Here is a 26,261-nt window from a genome sequence, read left to right as displayed (position 1 = left end):
TTCTGCCAAGCGTTTCATGACTGATTGAGCTGGCTCCACATAGATTTGCTTTTCAGCAGGAAGTTGAACACGTACTGCCTTTAGTAAGCTCCACAGCTGGAAGACAAGTTCTCAGCCTTCTGATGTCACTGGTGGGTGGGGATGGGGACCCACAAGCCAATGAATGTTTCTTTTAACAGGAAAAGAAACTGTAAAACAATTCTTTTTCCGGCCATAAAGCAGGGCTCACAGAAGTATGTCAACTTTACACAATATAACAAAACACAAGCAGTGTTTTAACATGGCAAAAAGTATTGGTCATGGGTCTGACTCGGGGATTAGGAAAATGCATGGGGCACTTGCTAAACCTACTGCCAGAGTCAAGGACTGGGGAAGCAGTCATCCTTGTTTGAACCCAAGAAGACATACTTACCTGGCAGGGGTGACACCATGATCAAGAAGGTGGTTTGCCCAAGGCGAGGCTCTGTCATTGCACCCTGACCGTGCTGACCCTTGTGAATTCCCCAAATGTGGGAATCTCAACTGCATAATTTGTGGTAGTGGGGGACTGCGTTCGCGCTCTCCCCTGTTTACAATGTAAAAGACAAAGATGTCTTAGAACAGTGAAAGCTTCATGTCCATCTTCGGAACGCAAAATGTGAGCAGTTTTAGGTGTGATGCAACTAGTGCTTTCTCTCTCTCTATCCCTATCTATATATACGCGTTACATTTTGTTGGATCTTGGACAGGACCAGAGCCCGTCTATAGGCTACATTGGCTTGCATGCGTCTGACGTTAGCGTTAGTGTCCCTTCCTTACAAAGATGGCTGGCCAGGTGCAAAAGACATCAGCCGTTGGGTGTGGAAAACCACCACAAAATCCTCCCTTGCATTGGGGATGTGGGACAACGCAAAAGTCACATCTCTTTCCAAAGCAAGTTTGAGCTCAAGTAGGAAACAACAGCCAGAAAAGTGGCCTCTGAGCCAAGCAAAGGGGGCATGGAAACCACACCCTTAGAACATTCAATTTTGACTGAACTCAAGACGTCTTGTGTTGCACTGACAGGCAACTAACATCTTCTTATGGGATTCTGCCAAGCGTTTCATGACTGATTGAGCTGGCTCCACATAGATTTGCTTTTCAGCAGGAAGTTGAACACGTACTGCCTTTAGTAAGCTCCACAGCTGGAAGACAAGTTCTCAGCCTTCTGATGTCACTGGTGGGTGGGGATGGGGACCCACAAGCCAATGAATGTTTCTTTTAACAGGAAAAGAAACTGTAAAACAATTCTTTTTCCGGCCATAAAGCAGGGCTCACAGAAGTATGTCAACTTTACACAATATAACAAAACACAAGCAGTGTTTTAACATGGCAAAAAGTATTGGTCATGGGTCTGACTCGGGGATTAGGAAAATGCATGGGGCACTTGCTAAACCTACTGCCAGAGTCAAGGACTGGGGAAGCAGTCATCCTTGTTTGAACCCAAGAAGACATACTTACCTGGCAGGGGTGACACCATGATCAAGAAGGTGGTTTGCCCAAGGCGAGGCTCTGTCATTGCACCCTGACCGTGCTGACCCTTGTGAATTCCCCAAATGTGGGAATCTCAACTGCATAATTTGTGGTAGTGGGGGACTGCGTTCGCGCTCTCCCCTGTTTACAATGTAAAAGACAAAGATGTCTTAGAACAGTGAAAGCTTCATGTCCATCTTCGGAATGCAAAATGTGAGCAGTTTTAGGTGTGATGCAACTAGTGCTTTCTCTCTCTCTATCCCTATTTATATATACGCGTTACATTTTGTTGGATCTTGGACAGGACCAGAGCCCGTCTATAGGCTACATTGGCTTGCATGCGTCTGACGTTAGCGTTAGTGTCCCTTCCTTACAAAGATGGCTGGCCAGGTGCAAAACACATCAGCCGTTGGGTGTGGAAAACCACCACAAAATCCTCCCTTGCATTGGGGATGTGGGACAACGCAAAAGTCACATCTCTTTCCAAAGCAAGTTTGAACTCAAGTAGGAAACAACAGCCAGAAAAGTGGCCTCTGAGCCAAGCAAAGGGGGCATGGAAACCACACCCTTAGAACATTCAATTTTGACTGAACTCAAGACGTCTTGTGTTGCACTGACAGGCAACTAACATCTTCTTATGGGATTCTGCCAAGCGTTTCATGACTGATTGAGCTGGCTCCACATAGATTTGCTTTTCAGCAGGAAGTTGAACACGTACTGCCTTTAGTAAGCTCCACAGCTGGAAGACAAGTTCTCAGCCTTCTGATGTCACTGGTGGGTGGGGATGGGGACCCACAAGCCAATGAATGTTTCTTTTAACAGGAAAAGAAACTGTAAAACAATTCTTTTTCCGGCCTTAAAGCAGGGCTCACAGAAGTATGTCAACTTTACACAATATAACAAAACACAAGCAGTGTTTTAACATGGCAAAAAGTATTGGTCATGGGTCTGACTCGGGGATTAGGAAAATGCATGGGGCACTTGCTAAACCTACTGCCAGAGTCAAGGACTGGGGAAGCAGTCATCCTTGTTTGAACCCAAGAAGACATACTTACCTGGCAGGGGTGACACCATGATCAAGAAGGTGGTTTGCCCAAGGCGAGGCTCTGTCATTGCACCCTGACCGTGCTGACCCTTGTGAATTCCCCAAATGTGGGAATCTCAACTGCATAATTTGTGGTAGTGGGGGACTGCGTTGGCGCTCTCCCCTGTTTACAATGTAAAAGACAAAGATGTCTTAGAACAGTGAAAGCTTCATGTCCATCTTCGGAATGCAAAATGTGAGCAGTTTTAGGTGTGATGCAACTAGTGCTTTCTCTCTCTCTATCCCTATCTATATCTATATATACGCGTTACATTTTGTTGGATCTTGGACAGGACCAGAGCCCGTCTATAGGCTACATTGGCTTGCATGCGTCTGACGTTAGCGTTAGTGTCCCTTCCTTACAAAGATGGCTGGCCAGGTGCAAAAGACATCAGCCGTTGGGTGTGGAAAACCACCACAAAATCCTCCCTTGCATTGGGGATGTGGGACAACGCAAAAGTCACATCTCTTTCCACAGCAAGTTTGAGCTCAAGTAGGAAACAACAGCCAGAAAAGTGGCCTCTGAGCCAAGCAAAGGGGGCATGGAAACCACACCCTTAGAACATTCAATTTTGACTGAACTCAAGACGTCTTGTGTTGCACTGACAGGCAACTAACATCTTCTTATGGGATTCTGCCAAGCGTTTCATGACTGATTGAGCTGGCTCCACATAGATTTGCTTTTCAGCAGGAAGTTGAACACGTACTGCCTTTAGTAAGCTCCACAGCTGGAAGACAAGTTCTCAGCCTTCTGATGTCACTGGTGGGTGGGGATGGGGACCCACAAGCCAATGAATGTTTCTTTTAACAGGAAAAGAAACTGTAAAACAATTCTTTTTCCGGCCATAAAGCAGGGCTCACAGAAGTATGTCAACTTTACACAATATAACAAAACACAAGCAGTGTTTTAACATGGCAAAAAGTATTGGTCATGGGTCTGACTCGGGGATTAGGAAAATGCATGGGGCACTTGCTAAACCTACTGCCAGAGTCAAGGACTGGGGAAGCAGTCATCCTTGTTTGAACCCAAGAAGACATACTTACCTGGCAGGGGTGACACCATGATCAAGAAGGTGGTTTGCCCAAGGCGAGGCTCTGTCATTGCACCCTGACCGTGCTGACCCTTGTGAATTCCCCAAATGTGGGAATCTCAACTGCATAATTTGTGGTAGTGGGGGACTGCGTTCGCGCTCTCCCCTGTTTACAATGTAAAAGACAAAGATGTCTTAGAACAGTGAAAGCTTCATGTCCATCTTCGGAATGCAAAATGTGAGCAGTTTTAGGTGTGATGCAACTAGTGCTTTCTCTCTCTCTATCCCTATCTATATATACGCGTTACATTTTGTTGGATCTTGGACAGGACCAGAGCCCGTCTATAGGCTACATTGGCTTGCATGCGTCTGACGTTAGCGTTAGTGTCCCGTCCTTACAAAGATGGCTGGCCAGGTGCAAAAGACATCAGCCGTTGGGTGTGGAAAACCACCACAAAATCCTCCCTTGCATTGGGGATGTGGGACAACGCAAAAGTCACATCTCTTTCCAAAGCAAGTTTGAGCTCAAGTAGGAAACAACAGCCAGAAAAGTGGCCTCTGAGCCAAGCAAAGGGGGCATGGAAACCACACCCTTAGAACATTCAATTTTGACTGAACTCAAGACGTCTTGTGTTGCACTGACAGGCAACTAACATCTTCTTATGGGATTCTGCCAAGCGTTTCATGACTGATTGAGCTGGCTCCACATAGATTTGCTTTTCAGCAGGAAGTTGAACACGTACTGCCTTTAGTAAGCTCCACAGCTGGAAGACAAGTTCTCAGCCTTCTGATGTCACTGGTGGGTGGGGATGGGGACCCACAAGCCAATGAATGTTTCTTTTAACAGGAAAAGAAACTGTAAAACAATTCTTTTTCCGGCCATAAAGCAGGGCTCACAGAAGTATGTCAACTTTACACAATATAACAAAACACAAGCAGTGTTTTAACATGGCAAAAAGTATTGGTCATGGGTCTGACTCGGGGATTAGGAAAATGCATGGGGCACTTGCTAAACCTACTGCCAGAGTCAAGGACTGGGGAAGCAGTCATCCTTGTTTGAACCCAAGAAGACATACTTACCTGGCAGGGGTGACACCATGATCAAGAAGGTGGTTTGCCCAAGGCGAGGCTCTGTCATTGCACCCTGACCGTGCTGACCCTTGTGAATTCCCCAAATGTGGGAATCTCAACTGCATAATTTGTGGTAGTGGGGGACTGCGTTCGCGCTCTCCCCTGTTTACAATGTAAAAGACAAAGATGTCTTAGAACAGTGAAAGCTTCATGTCCATCTTCGGAACGCAAACTGTGAGCAGTTTTAGGTGTGATGCAACTAGTGCTTTCTCTCTCTCTATCCCTATCTATATATACGCGTTACATTTTGTTGGATCTTGGACAGGACCAGAGCCCGTCTATAGGCTACATTGGCTTGCATGCGTCTGACGTTAGCGTTAGTGTCCCTTCCTTACAAAGATGGCTGGCCAGGTGCAAAACACATCAGCCGTTGGGTGTGGAAAACCACCACAAAATCCTCCCTTGCATTGGGGATGTGGGACAACGCAAAAGTCACATCTCTTTCCAAAGCAAGTTTGAGCTCAAGTAGGAAACAACAGCCACAAAAGTGGCCTCTGAGCCAAGCAAAGGGGGCATGGAAACCACACACTTAGAACATTCAATTTTGACTGAACTCAAGACGTCTTGTGTTGCACTGACAGGCAACTAACATCTTCTTATGGGATTCTGCCAAGCGTTTCATGACTGATTGAGCTGGCTCCACATAGATTTGCTTTTCAGCAGGAAGTTGAACACGTACTGCCTTTAGTAAGCTCCACAGCTGGAAGACAAGTTCTCAGCCTTCTGATGTCACTGGTGGGTGGGGATGGGGACCCACAAGCCAATGAATGTTTCTTTTAACAGGAAAAGAAACTGTAAAACAATTCTTTTTCCGGCCTTAAAGCAGGGCTCACAGAAGTATGTCAACTTTACACAATATAACAAAACACAAGCAGTGTTTTAACATGGCAAAAAGTATTGGTCATGGGTCTGACTCGGGGATTAGGAAAATGCATGGGGCACTTGCTAAACCTACTGCCAGAGTCAAGGACTGGGGAAGCAGTCATCCTTGTTTGAACCCAAGAAGACATACTTACCTGGCAGGGGTGACACCATGATCAAGAAGGTGGTTTGCCCAAGGCGAGGCTCTGTCATTGCACCCTGACCGTGCTGACCCTTGTGAATTCCCCAAATGTGGGAATCTCAACTGCATAATTTGTGGTAGTGGGGGACTGCGTTCGCGCTCTCCCCTGTTTACAATGTAAAAGACAAAGATGTCTTAGAACAGTGAAAGCTTCATGTCCATCTTCGGAATGCAAAATGTGAGCAGTTTTAGGTGTGATGCAACTAGTGCTTTCTCTCTCTCTATCCCTATCTATATCTATATATACGCGTTACATTTTGTTGGATCTTGGACAGGACCAGAGCCCGTCTATAGGCTACATTGGCTTGCATGCGTCTGACGTTAGCGTTAGTGTCCCTTCCTTACAAAGATGGCTGGCCAGGTGCAAAAGACATCAGCCGTTGGGTGTGGAAAACCACCACAAAATCCTCCCTTGCATTGGGGATGTGGGACAACGCAAAAGTCACATCTCTTTCCACAGCAAGTTTGAGCTCAAGTAGGAAACAACAGCCAGAAAAGTGGCCTCTGAGCCAAGCAAAGGGGGCATGGAAACCACACCCTTAGAACATTCAATTTTGACTGAACTCAAGACGTCTTGTGTTGCACTGACAGGCAACTAACATCTTCTTATGGGATTCTGCCAAGCGTTTCATGACTGATTGAGCTGGCTCCACATAGATTTGCTTTTCAGCAGGAAGTTGAACACGTACTGCCTTTAGTAAGCTCCACAGCTGGAAGACAAGTTCTCAGCCTTCTGATGTCACTGGTGGGTGGGGATGGGGACCCACAAGCCAATGAATGTTTCTTTTAACAGGAAAAGAAACTGTAAAACAATTCTTTTTCCGGCCATAAAGCAGGGCTCACAGAAGTATGTCAACTTTACACAATATAACAAAACACAAGCAGTGTTTTAACATGGCAAAAAGTATTGGTCATGGGTCTGACTCGGGGATTAGGAAAATGCATGGGGCACTTGCTAAACCTACTGCCAGAGTCAAGGACTGGGGAAGCAGTCATCCTTGTTTGAACCCAAGAAGACATACTTACCTGGCAGGGGTGACACCATGATCAAGAAGGTGGTTTGCCCAAGGCGAGGCTCTGTCATTGCACCCTGACCGTGCTGACCCTTGTGAATTCCCCAAATGTGGGAATCTCAACTGCATAATTTGTGGTAGTGGGGGACTGCGTTCGCGCTCTCCCCTGTTTACAATGTAAAAGACAAAGATGTCTTAGAACAGTGAAAGCTTCATGTCCATCTTCGGAATGCAAAATGTGAGCAGTTTTAGGTGTGATGCAACTAGTGCTTTCTCTCTCTCTATCCCTATCTATATATACGCGTTACATTTTGTTGGATCTTGGACAGGACCAGAGCCCGTCTATAGGCTACATTGGCTTGCATGCGTCTGACGTTAGCGTTAGTGTCCCTTCCTTACAAAGATGGCTGGCCAGGTGCAAAAGACATCAGCCGTTGGGTGTGGAAAACCACCACAAAATCCTCCCTTGCATTGGGGATGTGGGACAACGCAAAAGTCACATCTCTTTACAAAGCAAGTTTGAGCTCAAGTAGGAAACAACAGCCAGAAAAGTGGCCTCTGAGCCAAGCAAAGGGGGCATGGAAACCACACCCTTAGAACATTCAATTTTGACTGAACTCAAGACGTCTTGTGTTGCACTGACAGGCAACTAACATCTTCTTATGGGATTCTGCCAAGCGTTTCATGACTGATTGAGCTGGCTCCACATAGATTTGCTTTTCAGCAGGAAGTTGAACACGTACTGCCTTTAGTAAGCTCCACAGCTGGAAGACAAGTTCTCAGCCTTCTGATGTCACTGGTGGGTGGGGATGGGGACCCACAAGCCAATGAATGTTTCTTTTAACAGGAAAAGAAACTGTAAAACAATTCTTTTTCCGGCCATAAAGCAGGGCTCACAGAAGTATGTCAACTTTACACAATATAACAAAACACAAGCAGTGTTTTAACATGGCAAAAAGTATTGGTCATGGGTCTGACTCGGGGATTAGGAAAATGCATGGGGCACTTGCTAAACCTACTGCCAGAGTCAAGGACTGGGGAAGCAGTCATCCTTGTTTGAACCCAAGAAGACATACTTACCTGGCAGGGGTGACACCATGATCAAGAAGGTGGTTTGCCCAAGGCGAGGCTCTGTCATTGCACCCTGACCGTGCTGACCCTTGTGAATTCCCCAAATGTGGGAATCTCAACTGCATAATTTGTGGTAGTGGGGGACTGCGTTCGCGCTCTCCCCTGTTTACAATGTAAAAAACAAAGATGTCTTAGAACAGTGAAAGCTTCATGTCCATCTTCGGAACGCAAAATGTGAGCAGTTTTAGGTGTGATGCAACTAGTGCTTTCTCTCTGTCTATCCCTATCTATATATACGCGTTACATTTTGTTGGATCTTGGACAGGACCAGAGCCCGTCTATAGGCTACATTGGCTTGCATGCGTCTGACGTTAGCGTTAGTGTCCCTTCCTTACAAAGATGGCTGGCCAGGTGCAAAAGACATCAGCCGTTGGGTGTGGAAAACCACCACAAAATCCTCCCTTGCATTGGGGATGTGGGACAACGCAAAAGTCACATCTCTTTCCACAGCAAGTTTGAGCTCAAGTAGGAAACAACAGCCAGAAAAGTGGCCTCTGAGCCAAGCAAAGGGGGCATGGAAACCACACCCTTAGAACATTCAATTTTGACTGAACTCAAGACGTCTTGTGTTGCACTGACAGGCAACTAACATCTTCTTATGGGATTCTGCCAAGCGTTTCATGACTGATTGAGCTGGCTCCACATAGATTTGCTTTTCAGCAGGAAGTTGAACACATACTGCCTTTAGTAAGCTCCACAGCTGGAAGACAAGTTCTCAGCCTTCTGATGTCACTGGTGGGTGGGGATGGGGACCCACAAGCCAATGAATGTTTCTTTTAACAGGAAAAGAAACTGTAAAACAATTCTTTTTCCGGCCATAAAGCAGGGCTCACAGAAGTATGTCAACTTTACACAATATAACAAAACACAAGCAGTGTTTTAACATGGCAAAAAGTATTGGTCATGGGTCTGACTCGGGGATTAGGAAAATGCTTGCTAAACCTACTGCCAGAGTCAAGGACTGGGGAAGCAGTCATCCTTGTTTGAACCCAAGAAGACATACTTACCTGGCAGGGGTGACACCATGATCAAGAAGGTGATTTGCCCAAGGAGAGGCTCTGTCATTGCACCCTGACCGTGCTGACCCTTGTGAATTCCCCAAATGTGGGAATCTCAACTGCATAATTTGTGGTAGTGGGGGACTGCGTTCGCGCTCTCCCCTGTTTACAATGTAAAAAACAAAGATGTCTTAGAACAGTGAAAGCTTCATGTCCATCTTCGGAACGCAAAATGTGAGCAGTTTTAGGTGTGATGCAACTAGTGCTTTCTCTCTGTCTATCCCTATCTATATATACGCGTTACATTTTGTTGGATCTTGGACAGGACCAGAGCCCGTCTATAGGCTACATTGGCTTGCATGCGTCTGACGGTAGCGTTAGTGTCCCTTCCTTACAAAGATGGCTGGCCAGGTGCAAAAGACATCAGCCGTTGGGTGTGGAAAACCACCACAAAATCCTCCCTTGCATTGGGGATGTGGGACAACGCAAAAGTCACATCTCTTTCCACAGCAAGTTTGAGCTCAAGTAGGAAACAACAGCCAGAAAAGTGGCCTCTGAGCCAAGCAAAGGGGGCATGGAAACCACACCCTTAGAACATTCAATTTTGACTGAACTCAAGACGTCTTGTGTTGCACTGACAGGCAACTAACATCTTCTTATGGGATTCTGCCAAGCGTTTCATGACTGATTGAGCTGGCTCCACATAGATTTGCTTTTCAGCAGGAAGTTGAACACGTACTGCCTTTAGTAAGCTCCACAGCTGGAAGACAAGTTCTCAGCCTTCTGATGTCACTGGTGGGTGGGGATGGGGACCCACAAGCCAATGAATGTTTCTTTTAACAGGAAAAGAAACTGTAAAACAATTCTTTTTCCGGCCATAAAGCAGGGCTCACAGAAGTATGTCAACTTTACACAATATAACAAAACACAAGCAGTGTTTTAACATGGCAAAAAGTATTGGTCATGGGTCTGACTCAGGGATTAGGAAAATGCTTGCTAAACCTACTGCCAGAGTCAAGGACTGGGGAAGCAGTCATCCTTGTTTGAACCCAAGAAGACATACTTACCTGGCAGGGGTGACACCATGATCAAGAAGGTGATTTGCCCAAGGAGAGGCTCTGTCATTGCACCCTGACCGTGCTGACCCTTGTGAATTCCCCAAATGTGGGAATCTCAACTGCATAATTTGTGGTAGTGGGGGACTGCGTTCGCGCTCTCCCCTGTTTACAATGTAAAAAACAAAGATGTCTTAGAACAGTGAAAGCTTCATGTCCATCTTCGGAACGCAAAATGTGAGCAGTTTTAGGTGTGATGCAACTAGTGCTTTCTCTCTGTCTATCCCTATCTATATATACGCGTTACATTTTGTTGGATCTTGGACAGGACCAGAGCCCGTCTATAGGCTACATTGGCTTGCATGCGTCTGACGTTAGCGTTAGTGTCCCTTCCTTACAAAGATGGCTGGCCAGGTGCAAAAGACATCAGCCGTTGGGTGTGGAAAACCACCACAAAATCCTCCCTTGCATTGGGGATGTGGGACAACGCAAAAGTCACATCTCTTTCCACAGCAAGTTTGAGCTCAAGTAGGAAACAACAGCCAGAAAAGTGGCCTCTGAGCCAAGCAAAGGGGGCATGGAAACCACACCCTTAGAACATTCAATTTTGACTGAACTCAAGACGTCTTGTGTTGCACTGACAGGCAACTAACATCTTCTTATGGGATTCTGCCAAGCGTTTCATGACTGATTGAGCTGGCTCCACATAGATTTGCTTTTCAGCAGGAAGTTGAACACGTACTGCCTTTAGTAAGCTCCACAGCTGGAAGACAAGTTCTCAGCCTTCTGATGTCACTGGTGGGTGGGGATGGGGACCCACAAGCCAATGAATGTTTCTTTTAACAGGAAAAGAAACTGTAAAACAATTCTTTTTCCGGCCATAAAGCAGGGCTCACAGAAGTATGTCAACTTTACACAATATAACAAAACACAAGCAGTGTTTTAACATGGCAAAAAGTATTGGTCATGGGTCTGACTCGGGGATTAGGAAAATGCTTGCTAAACCTACTGCCAGAGTCAAGGACTGGGGAAGCAGTCATCCTTGTTTGAACCCAAGAAGACATACTTACCTGGCAGGGGTGACACCATGATCAAGAAGGTGATTTGCCCAAGGAGAGGCTCTGTCATTGCACCCTGACCGTGCTGACCCTTGTGAATTCCCCAAATGTGGGAATCTCAACTGCATAATTTGTGGTAGTGGGGGACTGCGTTCGCGCTCTCCCCTGTTTACAATGTAAAAAACAAAGATGTCTTAGAACAGTGAAAGCTTCATGTCCATCTTCGGAACGCAAAATGTGAGCAGTTTTAGGTGTGATGCAACTAGTGCTTTCTCTCTGTCTATCCCTATCTATATATACGCGTTACATTTTGTTGGATCTTGGACAGGACCAGAGCCCGTCTATAGGCTACATTGGCTTGCATGCGTCTGACGTTAGCGTTAGTGTCCCTTCCTTACAAAGATGGCTGGCCAGGTGCAAAAGACATCAGCCGTTGGGTGTGGAAAACCACCACAAAATCCTCCCTTGCATTGGGGATGTGGGACAACGCAAAAGTCACATCTCTTTCCACAGCAAGTTTGAGCTCAAGTAGGAAACAACAGCCAGAAAAGTGGCCTCTGAGCCAAGCAAAGGGGGCATGGAAACCACACCCTTAGAACATTCAATTTTGACTGAACTCAAGACGTCTTGTGTTGCACTGACAGGCAACTAACATCTTCTTATGGGATTCTGCCAAGCGTTTCATGACTGATTGAGCTGGCTCCACATAGATTTGCTTTTCAGCAGGAAGTTGAACACGTACTGCCTTTAGTAAGCTCCACAGCTGGAAGACAAGTTCTCAGCCTTCTGATGTCACTGGTGGGTGGGGATGGGGACCCACAAGCCAATGAATGTTTCTTTTAACAGGAAAAGAAACTGTAAAACAATTCTTTTTCCGGCCATAAAGCAGGGCTCACAGAAGTATGTCAACTTTACACAATATAACAAAACACAAGCAGTGTTTTAACATGGCAAAAAGTATTGGTCATGGGTCTGACTCGGGGATTAGGAAAATGCATGGGGCACTTGCTAAACCTACTGCCAGAGTCAAGGACTGGGGAAGCAGTCATCCTTGTTTGAACCCAAGAAGACATACTTACCTGGCATGGGTGACACCATGATCAAGAAGGTGGTTTGCCCAAGGCGAGGCTCTGTCATTGCACCCTGACCGTGCTGACCCTTGTGAATTCCCCAAATGTGGGAATCTCAACTGCATAATTTGTGGTAGTGGGGGACTGCGTTCGCGCTCTCCCCTGTTTACAATGTAAAAGACAAAGATGTCTTAGAACAGTGAAAGCTTCATGTCCATCTTCGGAATGCAAAATGTGAGCAGTTTTAGGTGTGATGCAACTAGTGCTTTCTCTCTCTCTATCCCTATCTATATATACGCGTTACATTTTGTTGGATCTTGGACAGGACCAGAGCCCGTCTATAGGCTACATTGGCTTGCATGCGTCTGACGTTAGCGTTAGTGTCCCTTCCTTACAAAGATGGCTGGCCAGGTGCAAAAGACATCAGCCGTTGGGTGTGGAAAACCACCACAAAATCCTCCCTTGCATTGGGGATGTGGGACAACGCAAAAGTCACATCTCTTTCCAAAGCAAGATTGAGCTCAAGTAGGAAACAACAGCCAGAAAAGTGGCCTCTGAGCCAAGCAAAGGGGGCATGGAAACCACACCCTTAGAACATTCAATTTTGACTGAACTCAAGACGTCTTGTGTTGCACTGACAGGCAACTAACATCTTCTTATGGGATTCTGCCAAGCGTTTCATGACTGATTGAGCTGGCTCCACATAGATTTGCTTTTCAGCAGGAAGTTGAACACGTACTGCCTTTAGTAAGCTCCACAGCTGGAAGACAAGTTCTCAGCCTTCTGATGTCACTGGTGGGTGGGGATGGGGACCCACAAGCCAATGAATGTTTCTTTTAACAGGAAAAGAAACTGTAAAACAATTCTTTTTCCGGCCATAAAGCAGGGCTCACAGAAGTATGTCAACTTTACACAATATAACAAAACATTTTAACATGGCAAAAAGTATTGGTCATGGGTCTGACTCGGGGATTAGGAAAATGCATGGGGCACTTGCTAAACCTACTGCCAGAGTCAAGGACTGGGGAAGCAGTCATCCTTGTTTGAACCCAAGAAGACATACTTACCTGGCAGGGGTGACACCATGATCAAGAAGGTGGTTTGCCCAAGGAGAGGCTCTGTCATTGCACCCTGACCGTGCTGACCCTTGTGAATTCCCCAAATGTGGGAATCTCAACTGCATAATTTGTGGTAGTGGGGGACTGCGTTCGCGCTCTCCCCTGTTTACAATGTAAAAAACAAAGATGTCTTAGAACAGTGAAAGCTTCATGTCCATCTTCGGAACGCAAAATGTGAGCAGTTTTAGGTGTGATGCAACTAGTGCTTTCTCTCTGTCTATCCCTATCTATATATACGCGTTACATTTTGTTGGATCTTGGACAGGACCAGAGCCCGTCTATAGGCTACATTGGCTTGCATGCGTCTGACGTTAGCGTTAGTGTCCCTTCCTTACAAAGATGGCTGGCCAGGTGCAAAAGACATCAGCCGTTGGGTGTGGAAAACCACCACAAAATCCTCCCTTGCATTGGGGATGTGGGACAACGCAAAAGTCACATCTCTTTCCACAGCAAGTTTGAGCTCAAGTAGGAAACAGCAGCCAGAAAAGTGGCCTCTGAGCCAAGCAAAGGGGGCATGGAAACCACACCCTTAGAACATTAAATTTTGACTGAACTCAAGACGTCTTGTGTTGCACTGACAGGCAACTAACATCTTCTTATGGGATTCTGCCAAGCGTTTCATGACTGATTGAGCTGGCTCCACATAGATTTGCTTTTCAGCAGGAAGTTGAACACGTACTGCCTTTAGTAAGCTCCACAGCTGGAAGACAAGTTCTCAGCCTTCTGATGTCACTGGTGGGTGGGGGTGGGGACCCACAAGCCAATGAATGTTTCTTTTAACAGGAAAAGAAACTGTAAAACAATTATTTTTCCGGCCATAAAGCAGGGCTCACAGAAGTATGTCAACTTTACACAATATAACAAAACACAAGCAGTGTTTTAACATGGCAAAAAGTATTGGTCATGGGTCTGACTCGGGGATTAGGAAAATGCATGGGGCACTTGCTAAACCTACTGCCAGAGTCAAGGACTGGGGAAGCAGTCATCCTTGTTTGAACCCAAGAAGACATACTTACCTGGCAGGGGTGACACCATGATCAAGAAGGTGGTTTGCCCAAGGAGAGGCTCTGTCATTGCACCCTGACCGTGCTGACCCTTGTGAATTCCCCAAATGTGGGAATCTCAACTGCATAATTTGTGGTAGTGGGGGACTGCGTTCGCGCTCTCCCCTGTTTACAATGTAAAAGACAAAGATGTCTTAGAACAGTGAAAGCTTCATGTCCCTCTTCGGAATGCAAAATGTGAGCAGTTTTAGGTGTGATGCAACTAGTGCTTTCTCTCTCTCTATCCCTATCTATATATACGCGTTACATTTTGTTGGATCTTGGACAGGACCAGAGCCCGTCTATAGGCTACATTGGCTTGCATGCGTCTGACGTTAGCGTTAGTGTCCCTTCCTTACAAAGATGGCTGGCCAGGTGCAAAAGACATCAGCCGTTGGGTGTGGAAAACCACCACAAAATCCTCCCTTGCATTGGGGATGTGGGACAACGCAAAAGTCACATCTCTTTCCACAGCAAGTTTGAGCTCAAGTAGGAAACAACAGCCAGAAAAGTGGCCTCTGAGCCAAGCAAAGGGGGCATGGAAACCACACCCTTAGAACATTCAATTTTGACTGAACTCAAGACGTCTTGTGTTGCACTGACAGGCAACTAACATCTTCTTATGGGATTCTGCCAAGCGTTTCATGACTGATTGAGCTGGTTCCACATAGGTTTGCTTTTCAGCAGGAAGTTGAACACGTACTGCCTTTAGTAAGCTCCACAGCTGGAAGACAAGTTCTCAGCCTTCTGATGTCACTGGTGGGTGGGGGTGGGGACCCACAAGCCAATGAATGTTTCTTTTAACAGGAAAAGAAACTGTAAAACAATTCTTTTTCCGGCCATAAAGCAGGGCTCACAGAAGTATGTCAACTTTACACAATATAACAAAACACAAGCAGTGTTTTAACATGGCAAAAAGTATTGGTCATGGGTCTGACTCGGGGATTAGGAAAATGCATGGGGCACTTGCTAAACCTACTGCCAGAGTCAAGGACTGGGGAAGCAGTCATCCTTGTTTGAACCCAAGAAGACATACTTACCTGGCAGGGGTGACACCATGATCAAGAAGGTGGTTTGCCAAAGGCGAGGCTCTGTCATTGCACCCTGACCGTGCTGACCCTTGTGAATTCCCCAAATGTGGGAATCTCAACTGCATAATTTGTGGTAGTGGGGGACTGCGTTCGCGCTCTCGCCTGTTTACAATGTAAAAGACAAAGATGTCTTAGAACAGTGAAAGCTTCATGTCCATCTTCGGAATGCAAAATGTGAGCAGTTTTAGGTGTGATGCAACTAGTGCTTTCTCTCTCTCTATCCCTATCTATATCTATATATACGCGTTACATTTTGTTGGATCTTGGACAGGACCAGAGCCCGTCTATAGGCTACATTGGCTTGCATGCGTCTGACGTTAGCGTTAGTGTCCCTTCCTTACAAAGATGGCTGGCCAGGTGCAAAAGACATCAGCCGTTGGGTGTGGAAAACCACCACAAAATCCTCCCTTGCATTGGGGATGTGGGACAACGCAAAAGTCACATCTCTTTCCAAAGCAAGTTTGAGCTCAAGTAGGAAACAAAAGCCAGAAAAGTGGCCTTATGAGCCAAGCAAAGGGGGCATGGAAACCACACCCTTAGAACATTCAATTTTGACTGAACTCAAGACGTCTTGTGTTGCACTGACAGGCAACTAACATCTTCTTATGGGATTCTGCCAAGCGTTTCATGACTGATTGAGCTGGCTCCACATAGATTTGCTTTTCAGCAGGAAGTTGAACACGTACTGCCTTTAGTAAGCTCCACAGCTGGAAGACAAGTTCTCAGCCTTCTGATGTCACTGGTGGGTGGGGATGGGGACCCACAAGCCAATGAATGTTTCTTTTAACAGGAAAAGAAACTGTAAAACAATTCTTTTTCCGGCCATAAAGCAGGGCTCACAGAAGTATGTCAACTTTACACAATATAACAAAACACAAGCAGTGTTTTAACATGGCAAAAAGCATTGGTCATGGGTCTGACTCGGGGATTAGGAAAATGCATGGGGCACTTGCTAAACCTACTGCCAGAGTCAATGACTGGGGAAGCAGTCCTTCTTGTTTGAACCCAAGAAGACATACTTACCTGGCAGGGGTGACACCATGATCAAGAAGGTGGTTTGCCCAAGGCGAGGCTCTGTCATTGCACCCTGACCGTGCTGACCCTTGTGAATTCCCCAAATGTGGGAATCTCAACTGCATAATTTGTGGTAGTGGGGGACTGCGTTCGCGCTCTCCCCTGTTTACAATGTAAAAGACAAAGATGTCTTAGAACAGTGAAAGCTTCATGTCCATCTTCGGAATACAAAATGTGAGCAGTTTTAGGTGTGATGCAACTAGTGCTTTCTCTCTCTCTATCCCTATCTATATCTATATATACGCGTTACATTTTGTTGGATCTTGGACAGGACCAGAGCCCGTCTATAGGCTACATTGGCTTGCATGCGTCTGACGTTAGCGTTAGTGTCCCTTCCTTACAAAGATGGCTGGCCAGGTGCAAAAGACATCAGCCGTTGGGTGTGGAAAACCACCACAAAATCCTCCCTTGCATTGGGGATGTGGGACAACGCAAAAGTCACATCTCTTTCCAAAGCAAGTTTGAGCTCAAGTAGGAAACAACAGCCAGAAAAGTGGCCTCTGAGCCAAGCAAAGGGGGCATGGAAACCACACCCTTAGAACATTCAATTTTGACTGAACTCAAGACGTCTTGTGTTGCACTGACAGGCAACTAACATCTTCTTATGGGATTCTGCCAAGCGTTTCATGACTGATTGAGCTGGCTCCACATAGATTTGCTTTTCAGCAGGAAGTTGAACACGTACTGCCTTTAGTAAGCTCCACAGCTGGAAGACAAGTTCTCAGCCTTCTGATGTCACTGGTGGGTGGGGATGGGGACCCACAAGCCAATGAATGTTTCTTTTAACAGGAAAAGAAACTGTAAAACAATTCTTTTTCCGGCCATAAAGCAGGGCTCACAGAAGTATGTCAACTTTACACAATATAACAAAACACAAGCAGTGTTTTAACATGGCAAAAAGTATTGGTCATGGGTCTGACTCGGGGATTAGGAAAATGCATGGGGCACTTGCTAAACCTACTGCCAGAGTCAAGGACTGGGGAAGCAGTCATCCTTGTTTGAACCCAAGAAGACATACTTACCTGGCAGGGGTGACACCATGATCAAGAAGGTGGTTTGCCCAAGGCGAGGCTCTGTCATTGCACCCTGACCGTGCTGACCCTTGTGAATTCCCCAAATGTGGGAATCTCAACTGCATAATTTGTGGTAGTGGGGGACTGCGTTCGCGCTCTCCCCTGTTTACAATGTAAAAGACAAAGATGTGTTAGAACAGTGAAAGCTTCATGTCCATCTTCGGAATGCAAAATGTGAGCAGTTTTAGGTGTGATGCAACTAGTGCTTTCTCTCTCTCTATCCCTATCTATATATACGCGTTACATTTTGTTGGATCTTGGACAGGACCAGAGCCCGTCTATAGGCTACATTGGCTTGCATGCGTCTGACGTTAGCGTTAGTGTCCCTTCCTTACAAAGATGGCTGGCCAGGTGCAAAAGACATCAGCCGTTGGGTGTGGAAAACCACCACAAAATCCTCCCTTGCATTGGGGATGTGGGACAACGCAAAAGTCACATCTCTTTCCACAGCAAGTTTGAGCTCAAGTAGGAAACAACAGCCAGAAAAGTGGCCTCTGAGCCAAGCAAAGGGGGCATGGAAACCACACCCTTAGAACATTCAATTTTGACTGAACTCAAGACGTCTTGTGTTGCACTGACAGGCAACTAACATCTTCTTATGGGATTCTGCCAAGCGTTTCATGACTGATTGAGCTGGCTCCACATAGATTTGCTTTTCAGCAGGAAGTTGAACACGTACTGCCTTTAGTAAGCTCCACAGCTGGAAGACAAGTTCTCAGCCTTCTGATGTCACTGGTGGGTGGGGATGGGGACCCACAAGCCAATGAATGTTTCTTTTAACAGGAAAAGAAACTGTAAAACAATTCTTTTTCCGGCCATAAAGCAGGGCTCACAGAAGTATGTCAACTTTACACAATATAACAAAACACAAGCAGTGTTTTAACATGGCAAAAAGCATTGGTCATGGGTCTGACTCGGGGATTAGGAAAATGCATGGGGCACTTGCTAAACCTACTGCCAGAGTCAAGGACTGGGGAAGCAGTCATCCTTGTTTGAACCCAAGAAGACATACTTACCTGGCAGGGGTGACACCATGATCAAGAAGGTGGTTTGCCCAAGGCGAGGCTCTGTCATTGCACCCTGACCGTGCTGACCCTTGTGAATTCCCCAAATGTGGGAATCTCAACTGCATAATTTCTGGTAGTGGGGGACTGCGTTCGCGCTCTCCCCTGTTTACAATGTAAAAGACAAAGATGTCTTAGAACAGTGAAAGCTTCATGTCCATCTTCGGAATGCAAAATGTGAGCAGTTTTAGGTGTGATGCAACTAGTGCTTTCTCCCTCTCTCTATCCCTATCTATATCTATATATACGCGTTACATTTTGTTGGATCTTGGACAGGACCAGAGCCCGTCTATAGGCTACATTGGCTTGCATGCGTCTGACGTTAGCGTTAGTGTCCCTTCCTTACAAAGATGGCTGGCCAGGTGCAAAAGACATCAGCCGTTGGGTGTGGAAAACCACCACAAAATCCTCCCTTGCATTGGGGATGTGGGACAACGCAAAAGTCACATCTCTTTCCACAGCAAGTTTGAGCTCAAGTAGGAAACAACAGCCAGAAAAGTGGCCTCTGAGCCAAGCAAAGGGGGCATGGAAACCACACCCTTAGAACATTCAATTTTGACTGAACTCAAGACGTCTTGTGTTGCACTGACAGGCAACTAACATCTTCTTATGGGATTCTGCCAAGCGTTTCATGACTGATTGAGCTGGCTCCACATAGATTTGCTTTTCAGCAGGAAGTTGAACACGTACTGCCTTTAGTAAGCTCCACAGCTGGAAGACAAGTTCTCAGCCTTCTGATGTCACTGGTGGGTGGGGATGGGGACCCACAAGCCAATGAATGTTTCTTTTAACAGGAAAAGAAACTGTAAAACAATTCTTTTTCCGGCCATAAAGCAGGGCTCACAGAAGTATGTCAACTTTACACAATATAACAAAACACAAGCAGTGTTTTAACATGGCAAAAAGTATTGGTCATGGGTCTGACTCGGGGATTAGGAAAATGCATGGGGCACTTGCTAAACCTACTGCCAGAGTCAAGGACTGGGGAAGCAGTCATCCTAGTTTGAACCCAAGAAGACATACTTACCTGGCAGGGGTGACACCATGATCAAGAAGGTGGTTTGCCCAAGGCGAGGCTCTGTCATTGCACCCTGACCGTGCTGACCCTTGTGAATTCCCCAAATGTGGGAATCTCAACTGCATAATTTGTGGTAGTGGGGGACTGCGTTCGCGCTCTCCCCTGTTTACAATGTAAAAGACAAAGATGTCTTAGAACAGTGAAAGCTTCATGTCCATCTTCGGAATGCAAAATGTGAGCAGTTTTAGGTGTGATGCAACTAGTGCTTTCTCTCTCTCTATCCCTATCTATATATACGCGTTACATTTTGTTGGATCTTGGACAGGACCAGAGCCCGTCTATAGGCTACATTGGCTTGCATGCGTCTGACGTTAGCGTTAGTGTCCCTTCCTTACAAAGATGGCTGGCCAGGTGCAAAAGACATCAGCCGTTGGGTGTGGAAAACCACCACAAAATCCTCCCTTGCATTGGGGATGTGGGACAACGCAAAAGTCACATCTCTTTCCACAGCAAGTTTGAGCTCAAGTAGGAAACAACAGCCAGAAAAGTGGCCTCTGAGCCAAGCAAAGGGGGCATGGAAACCACACCCTTAGAACATTCAATTTTGACTGAACTCAAGACGTCTTGTGTTGCACTGACAGGCAACTAACATTTTCTTATGGGATTCTGCCAAGCGTTTCATGACTGATTGAGCTGGCTCCACATAGATTTGCTTTTCAGCAGGAAGTTGAACACGTACTGCCTTTAGTAAGCTCCACAGCTGGAAGACAAGTTCTCAGCCTTCTGATGTCACTGGTGGGTGGGGATGGGGACCCACAAGCCAATGAATGTTTCTTTTAACAGGAAAAGAAACTGTAAAACAATTCTTTTTCCGGCCATAAAGCAGGGCTCACAGAAGTATGTCAACTTTACACAATATAACAAAACACAAGCAGTGTTTTAACATGGCAAAAAGTATTGGTCATGGGTCTGACTCGGGGATTAGGAAAATGCATGGGGCACTTGCTAAACCTACTGCCAGAGTCAAGGACTGGGGAAGCAGTCATCCTTGTTTGAACCCAAGAAGACATACTTACCTGGCAGGGGTGACACCATGATCAAGAAGGTGGTTTGCCCAAGGCGAGGCTCTGTCATTGCACCCTGACCGTGCTGACCCTTGTGAATTCCCCAAATGTGGGAATCTCAACTGCATAATTTGTGGTAGTGGGGGACTGCGTTCGCGCTCTCCCCTGTTTACAATGTAAAAGACAAAGATGTGTTAGAACAGTGAAAGCTTCATGTCCATCTTCGGAATGCAAAATGTGAGCAGTTTTAGGTGTGATGCAACTAGTGCTTTCTCTCTCTCTATCCCTATCTATATATACGCGTTACATTTTGTTGGATCTTGGACAGGACCAGAGCCCGTCTATAGGCTACATTGGCTTGCATGCGTCTGACGTTAGCGTTAGTGTCCCTTCCTTACAAAGATGGCTGGCCAGGTGCAAAAGACATCAGCCGTTGGGTGTGGAAAACCACCACAAAATCCTCCCTTGCATTGGGGATGTGGGACAACGCAAAAGTCACATCTCTTTCCACAGCAAGTTTGAGCTCAAGTAGGAAACAACAGCCAGAAAAGTGGCCTCTGAGCCAAGCAAAGGGGGCATGGAAACCACACCCTTAGAACATTCAATTTTGACTGAACTCAAGACGTCTTGTGTTGCACTGACAGGCAACTAACATCTTCTTATGGGATTCTGCCAAGCGTTTCATGACTGATTGAGCTGGCTCCACATAGATTTGCTTTTCAGCAGGAAGTTGAACACGTACTGCCTTTAGTAAGCTCCACAGCTGGAAGACAAGTTCTCAGCCTTCTGATGTCACTGGTGGGTGGGGATGGGGACCCACAAGCCAATGAATGTTTCTTTTAACAGGAAAAGAAACTGTAAAACAATTCTTTTTCCGGCCATAAAGCAGGGCTCACAGAAGTATGTCAACTTTACACAATATAACAAAACACAAGCAGTGTTTTAACATGGCAAAAAGCATTGGTCATGGGTCTGACTCGGGGATTAGGAAAATGCATGGGGCACTTGCTAAACCTACTGCCAGAGTCAAGGACTGGGGAAGCAGTCATCCTTGTTTGAACCCAAGAAGACATACTTACCTGGCAGGGGTGACACCATGATCAAGAAGGTGGTTTGCCCAAGGCGAGGCTCTGTCATTGCACCCTGACCGTGCTGACCCTTGTGAATTCCCCAAATGTGGGAATCTCAACTGCATAATTTCTGGTAGTGGGGGACTGCGTTCGCGCTCTCCCCTGTTTACAATGTAAAAGACAAAGATGTCTTAGAACAGTGAAAGCTTCATGTCCATCTTCGGAATGCAAAATGTGAGCAGTTTTAGGTGTGATGCAACTAGTGCTTTCTCTCTCTCTATCCCTATCTATATATACGCGTTACATTTTGTTGGATCTTGGACAGGACCAGAGCCCGTCTATAGGCTACATTGGCTTGCATGCGTCTGACGTTAGCGTTAGTGTCCCTTCCTTACAAAGATGGCTGGCCAGGTGCAAAAGACATCAGCCGTTGGGTGTGGAAAACCACCACAAAATCCTCCCTTGCATTGGGGATGTGGGACAACGCAAAAGTCACATCTCTTTCCACAGCAAGTTTGAGCTCAAGTAGGAAACAACAGCCAGAAAAGTGGCCTCTGAGCCAAGCAAAGGGGGCATGGAAACCACACCCTTAGAACATTCAATTTTGACTGAACTCAAGACGTCTTGTGTTGCACTGACAGGCAACTAACATTTTCTTATGGGATTCTGCCAAGCGTTTCATGACTGATTGAGCTGGCTCCACATAGATTTGCTTTTCAGCAGGAAGTTGAACACGTACTGCCTTTAGTAAGCTCCACAGCTGGAAGACAAGTTCTCAGCCTTCTGATGTCACTGGTGGGTGGGGATGGGGACCCACAAGCCAATGAATGTTTCTTTTAACAGGAAAAGAAACTGTAAAACAATTCTTTTTCCGGCCATAAAGCAGGGCTCACAGAAGTATGTCAACTTTACACAATATAACAAAACACAAGCAGTGTTTTAACATGGCAAAAAGTATTGGTCATGGGTCTGACTCGGGGATTAGGAAAATGCATGGGGCACTTGCTAAACCTACTGCCAGAGTCAAGGACTGGGGAAGCAGTCATCCTAGTTTGAACCCAAGAAGACATACTTACCTGGCAGGGGTGACACCATGATCAAGAAGGTGGTTTGCCCAAGGCGAGGCTCTGTCATTGCACCCTGACCGTGCTGACCCTTGTGAATTCCCCAAATGTGGGAATCTCAACTGCATAATTTGTGGTAGTGGGGGACTGCGTTCGCGCTCTCCCCTGTTTACAATGTAAAAGACAAAGATGTCTTAGAACAGTGAAAGCTTCATGTCCATCTTCGGAATGCAAAATGTGAGCAGTTTTAGGTGTGATGCAACTAGTGCTTTCTCTCTCTCTATCCCTATCTATATCTATATATACGCGTTACATTTTGTTGGATCTTGGACAGGACCAGAGCCCGTCTATAGGCTACATTGGCTTGCATGCGTCTGACGTTAGCGTTAGTGTCCCTTCCTTTCAAAGATGGCTGGCCAGGTGCAAAAGACATCAGCCGTTGGGTGTGGAAAACCACCACAAAATCCTCCCTTGCATTGGGGATGTGGGACAACGCAAAAGTCACATCTCTTTCCACAGCAAGTTTGAGCTCAAGTAGGAAACAACAGCCAGAAAAGTGGCCTCTGAGCCAAGCAAAGGGGGCATGGAAACCACACCCTTAGAACATTCAATTTTGACTGAACTCAAGACGTCTTGTGTTGCACTGACAGGCAACTAACATCTTCTTATGGGATTCTGCCAAGCGTTTCATGACTGATTGAGCTGGCTCCACATAGATTTGCTTTTCAGCAGGAAGTTGAACACGTACTGCCTTTAGTAAGCTCCACAGCTGGAAGACAAGTTCTAAGCCTTCTGATGTCACTGGTGGGTGGGGATGGGGACCCACAAGCCAATGTATGTTTCTTTTAACAGGAAAAGAAACTGTAAAACAATTCTTTTTCCGGCCTTAAAGCAGGGCTCACAGAAGTATGTCAACTTTACACAATATAACAAAACACAAGCAGTGTTTTAACATGGCAAAAAGTATTGGTCATGGGTCTGACTCGGGGATTAGGAAAATGCATGGGGCACTTGCTAAACCTACTGCCAGAGTCAAGGACTGGGGAAGCAGTCATCCTTGTTTGAACCCAAGAAGACATACTTACCTGGCAGGGGTGACACCATGATCAAGAAGGTGGTTTGCCCAAGGCGAGGCTCTGTCATTGCACCCTGACCGTGCTGACCCTTGTGAATTCCCCAAATGTGGGAATCTCAACTGCATAATTTGTGGTAGTGGGGGACTGCGTTCGCGCTCTCCCCTGTTTACAATGTAAAAGACAAAGATGTCTTAGAACAGTGAAAGCTTCATGTCCATCTTCGGAACGCAAAATGTGAGCAGTTTTAGGTGTGATGCAACTAGTGCTTTCTCTCTCTCTATCCCTATCTATATCTATATATACGCGTTACATTTTGTTGGATCTTGGACAGGACCAGAGCCCGTCTATAGGCTACATTGGCTTGCATGCGTCTGACGTTAGCGTTAGTGTCCCTTCCTTACAAAGATGGCTGGCCAGGTGCAAAAGACATCAGCCGTTGGGTGTGGAAAACCACCACAAAATCCTCCCTTGCATTGGGGATGTGGGACAACGCAAAAGTCACATCTCTTTCCACAGCAAGTTTGAGCTCAAGTAGGAAACAACAGCCAGAAAAGTGGCCTCTGAGCCAAGCAAAGGGGGCATGGAAACCACACCCTTAGAACATTCAATTTTGACTGAACTCAAGACGTCTTGTGTTGCACTGACAGGCAACTAACATCTTCTTATGGGATTCTGCCAAGCGTTTCATGACTGATTGAGCTGGCTCCACATAGATTTGCTTTTCAGCAGGAAGTTGAACACGTACTGCCTTTAGTAAGCTCCACAGCTGGAAGACAAGTTCTCAGCCTTCTGATGTCACTGGTGGGTGGGGATGGGGACCCACAAGCCAATGAATGTTTCTTTTAACAGGAAAAGAAACTGTAAAACAATTCTTTTTCCGGCCATAAAGCAGGGCTCACAGAAGTATGTCAACTTTACACAATATAACAAAACACAAGCAGTGTTTTAACATGGCAAAAAGTATTGGTCATGGGTCTGACTCGGGGATTAGGAAAATGCATGGGGCACTTGCTAAACCTACTGCCAGAGTCAAGGACTGGGGAAGCAGTCATCCTTGTTTGAACCCAAGAAGACATACTTACCTGGCAGGGGTGACACCATGATCAAGAAGGTGGTTTGCCCAAGGCGAGGCTCTGTCATTGCACCCTGACCGTGCTGACCCTTGTGAATTCCCCAAATGTGGGAATCTCAACTGCATAATTTGTGGTAGTGGGGGACTGCGTTCGCGCTCTCCCCTGTTTATAATGTAAAAGACAAAGATGTCTTAGAACAGTGAAAGCTTCATGTCCATCTTCGGAATGCAAAATGTGAGCAGTTTTAGGTGTGATGCAACTAGTGCTTTCTCTCTCTCTATCCCTATCTATATATACGCGTTACATTTTGTTGGATCTTGGACAGGACCAGAGCCCGTCTATAGGCTACATTGGCTTGAATGCGTCTGACGTTAGCGTTAGTGTTAGTGTCCCTTCCTTACAAAGATGGCTGGCCAGGTGCAAAAGACATCAGCCGTTGGGTGTGGAAAACCACCACAAAATCCTCCCTTGCATTGGGGATGTGGGACAACGCAAAAGTCACATCTCTTTCCAAAGCAAGTTTGAGCTCAAGTAGGAAACAACAGCCAGAAAAGTGGCCTCTGAGCCAAGCAAAGGGGGCATGGAAACCACACCCTTAGAACATTCAATTTTGACTGAACTCAAGACGTCTTGTGTTGCACTGACAGGCAACTAACATCTTCTTATGGGATTCTGCCAAGCGTTTCATGACTGATTGAGCTGGCTCCACATAGATTTGCTTTTCAGCAGGAAGTTGAACACGTACTGCCTTTAGTAAGCTCCACAGCTGGAAGACAAGTTCTCAGCCTTCTGATGTCACTGGTGGGTGGGGATGGGGACCCACAAGCCAATGAATGTTTCTTTTAACAGGAAAAGAAACTGTAAAACAATTATTTTTCCGGCCATAAAGCAGGGCTCACAGAAGTATGTCAACTTTACACAATATAACAAAACACAAGCAGTGTTTTAACATGGCAAAAAGTATTGGTCATGGGTCTGACTCGGGGATTAGGAAAATGCATGGGGCACTTGCTAAACCTACTGCCAGAGTCAAGGACTGGGGAAGCAGTCATCCTTGTTTGAACCCAAGAAGACATACTTACCTGGCGGGGGTGACACCATGATCAAGAAGGTGGTTTGCCCAAGGCGAGGCTCTGTCATTGCACCCTGACCGCGCTGACCCTTGTGAATTCCCCAAATGTGGGAATCTCAACTGCATAATTTGTGGTAGTGGGGGACTGCGTTCGCGCTCTCCCCTGTTTACAATGTAAAAGACAAAGATGTCTTAGAACAGTGAAAGCTTCATGTCCATCTTCGGAATGCAAAATG

The 26,261-nt window shown here is 46.1% G+C and overlaps 25 non-coding genes across 25 annotated transcripts; all 25 read left to right on the top strand.

Annotated features, from left to right (window-relative positions):
- The first annotated feature begins 404 nt into the window (after positions 1–404).
- LOC144990775 (U1 spliceosomal RNA) lies at positions 405–568 on the top strand. The gene has a single exon (XR_013654726.1). It is a non-coding gene; the product is annotated as a U1 spliceosomal RNA (small nuclear RNA).
- A 903-nt stretch (positions 569–1,471) lies between these two features.
- Positions 1,472–1,635, top strand: LOC144990774 (U1 spliceosomal RNA). The gene has a single exon (XR_013654725.1). It is a non-coding gene; the product is annotated as a U1 spliceosomal RNA (small nuclear RNA).
- A 903-nt stretch (positions 1,636–2,538) lies between these two features.
- Positions 2,539–2,702, top strand: LOC144990611 (U1 spliceosomal RNA). The gene has a single exon (XR_013654569.1). It is a non-coding gene; the product is annotated as a U1 spliceosomal RNA (small nuclear RNA).
- Positions 2,703–3,611: 909 nt separating this feature from the next.
- Positions 3,612–3,775, top strand: LOC144990773 (U1 spliceosomal RNA). The gene has a single exon (XR_013654724.1). It is a non-coding gene; the product is annotated as a U1 spliceosomal RNA (small nuclear RNA).
- Positions 3,776–4,678: 903 nt separating this feature from the next.
- On the top strand, positions 4,679–4,842 carry LOC144990772 (U1 spliceosomal RNA). The gene has a single exon (XR_013654723.1). It is a non-coding gene; the product is annotated as a U1 spliceosomal RNA (small nuclear RNA).
- Positions 4,843–5,745: 903 nt separating this feature from the next.
- LOC144990770 (U1 spliceosomal RNA) lies at positions 5,746–5,909 on the top strand. Its single transcript, XR_013654721.1, has one exon. It is a non-coding gene; the product is annotated as a U1 spliceosomal RNA (small nuclear RNA).
- A 909-nt stretch (positions 5,910–6,818) lies between these two features.
- Positions 6,819–6,982, top strand: LOC144990769 (U1 spliceosomal RNA). Its single transcript, XR_013654720.1, has one exon. It is a non-coding gene; the product is annotated as a U1 spliceosomal RNA (small nuclear RNA).
- Positions 6,983–7,885: 903 nt separating this feature from the next.
- On the top strand, positions 7,886–8,049 carry LOC144990768 (U1 spliceosomal RNA). Its single transcript, XR_013654719.1, has one exon. It is a non-coding gene; the product is annotated as a U1 spliceosomal RNA (small nuclear RNA).
- Positions 8,050–8,943: 894 nt separating this feature from the next.
- On the top strand, positions 8,944–9,107 carry LOC144990641 (U1 spliceosomal RNA). The gene has a single exon (XR_013654600.1). It is a non-coding gene; the product is annotated as a U1 spliceosomal RNA (small nuclear RNA).
- An 894-nt stretch (positions 9,108–10,001) lies between these two features.
- LOC144990640 (U1 spliceosomal RNA) lies at positions 10,002–10,165 on the top strand. Its single transcript, XR_013654598.1, has one exon. It is a non-coding gene; the product is annotated as a U1 spliceosomal RNA (small nuclear RNA).
- Positions 10,166–11,059: 894 nt separating this feature from the next.
- Positions 11,060–11,223, top strand: LOC144990639 (U1 spliceosomal RNA). Its single transcript, XR_013654597.1, has one exon. It is a non-coding gene; the product is annotated as a U1 spliceosomal RNA (small nuclear RNA).
- A 903-nt stretch (positions 11,224–12,126) lies between these two features.
- Positions 12,127–12,290, top strand: LOC144990656 (U1 spliceosomal RNA). The gene has a single exon (XR_013654615.1). It is a non-coding gene; the product is annotated as a U1 spliceosomal RNA (small nuclear RNA).
- An 894-nt stretch (positions 12,291–13,184) lies between these two features.
- LOC144990587 (U1 spliceosomal RNA) lies at positions 13,185–13,348 on the top strand. The gene has a single exon (XR_013654544.1). It is a non-coding gene; the product is annotated as a U1 spliceosomal RNA (small nuclear RNA).
- A 903-nt stretch (positions 13,349–14,251) lies between these two features.
- LOC144990586 (U1 spliceosomal RNA) lies at positions 14,252–14,415 on the top strand. The gene has a single exon (XR_013654543.1). It is a non-coding gene; the product is annotated as a U1 spliceosomal RNA (small nuclear RNA).
- Positions 14,416–15,318: 903 nt separating this feature from the next.
- Positions 15,319–15,482, top strand: LOC144990686 (U1 spliceosomal RNA). The gene has a single exon (XR_013654645.1). It is a non-coding gene; the product is annotated as a U1 spliceosomal RNA (small nuclear RNA).
- A 910-nt stretch (positions 15,483–16,392) lies between these two features.
- LOC144990767 (U1 spliceosomal RNA) lies at positions 16,393–16,556 on the top strand. Its single transcript, XR_013654718.1, has one exon. It is a non-coding gene; the product is annotated as a U1 spliceosomal RNA (small nuclear RNA).
- A 909-nt stretch (positions 16,557–17,465) lies between these two features.
- Positions 17,466–17,629, top strand: LOC144990766 (U1 spliceosomal RNA). Its single transcript, XR_013654717.1, has one exon. It is a non-coding gene; the product is annotated as a U1 spliceosomal RNA (small nuclear RNA).
- Positions 17,630–18,532: 903 nt separating this feature from the next.
- On the top strand, positions 18,533–18,696 carry LOC144990596 (U1 spliceosomal RNA). Its single transcript, XR_013654553.1, has one exon. It is a non-coding gene; the product is annotated as a U1 spliceosomal RNA (small nuclear RNA).
- Positions 18,697–19,607: 911 nt separating this feature from the next.
- Positions 19,608–19,771, top strand: LOC144990765 (U1 spliceosomal RNA). Its single transcript, XR_013654716.1, has one exon. It is a non-coding gene; the product is annotated as a U1 spliceosomal RNA (small nuclear RNA).
- A 903-nt stretch (positions 19,772–20,674) lies between these two features.
- On the top strand, positions 20,675–20,838 carry LOC144990764 (U1 spliceosomal RNA). The gene has a single exon (XR_013654715.1). It is a non-coding gene; the product is annotated as a U1 spliceosomal RNA (small nuclear RNA).
- A 903-nt stretch (positions 20,839–21,741) lies between these two features.
- LOC144990595 (U1 spliceosomal RNA) lies at positions 21,742–21,905 on the top strand. Its single transcript, XR_013654552.1, has one exon. It is a non-coding gene; the product is annotated as a U1 spliceosomal RNA (small nuclear RNA).
- Positions 21,906–22,808: 903 nt separating this feature from the next.
- Positions 22,809–22,972, top strand: LOC144990763 (U1 spliceosomal RNA). Its single transcript, XR_013654714.1, has one exon. It is a non-coding gene; the product is annotated as a U1 spliceosomal RNA (small nuclear RNA).
- Positions 22,973–23,881: 909 nt separating this feature from the next.
- LOC144990762 (U1 spliceosomal RNA) lies at positions 23,882–24,045 on the top strand. The gene has a single exon (XR_013654713.1). It is a non-coding gene; the product is annotated as a U1 spliceosomal RNA (small nuclear RNA).
- Positions 24,046–24,954: 909 nt separating this feature from the next.
- On the top strand, positions 24,955–25,118 carry LOC144990760 (U1 spliceosomal RNA). The gene has a single exon (XR_013654712.1). It is a non-coding gene; the product is annotated as a U1 spliceosomal RNA (small nuclear RNA).
- A 909-nt stretch (positions 25,119–26,027) lies between these two features.
- Positions 26,028–26,191, top strand: LOC144990627 (U1 spliceosomal RNA). Its single transcript, XR_013654586.1, has one exon. It is a non-coding gene; the product is annotated as a U1 spliceosomal RNA (small nuclear RNA).
- Positions 26,192–26,261: the final 70 nt, after the last annotated feature.

The sequence above is a fragment of the Oryzias latipes genome, chromosome 2, assembly GCF_053564925.1.
Source record: "Oryzias latipes strain Hd-rR chromosome 2, Olatipes_Hd-rR_3.1".
In the NCBI taxonomy this organism is placed as follows: Eukaryota; Metazoa; Chordata; class Actinopteri; order Beloniformes; family Adrianichthyidae; genus Oryzias; species Oryzias latipes.
This window is presented reverse-complemented; position numbering and strand designations above follow the sequence as displayed.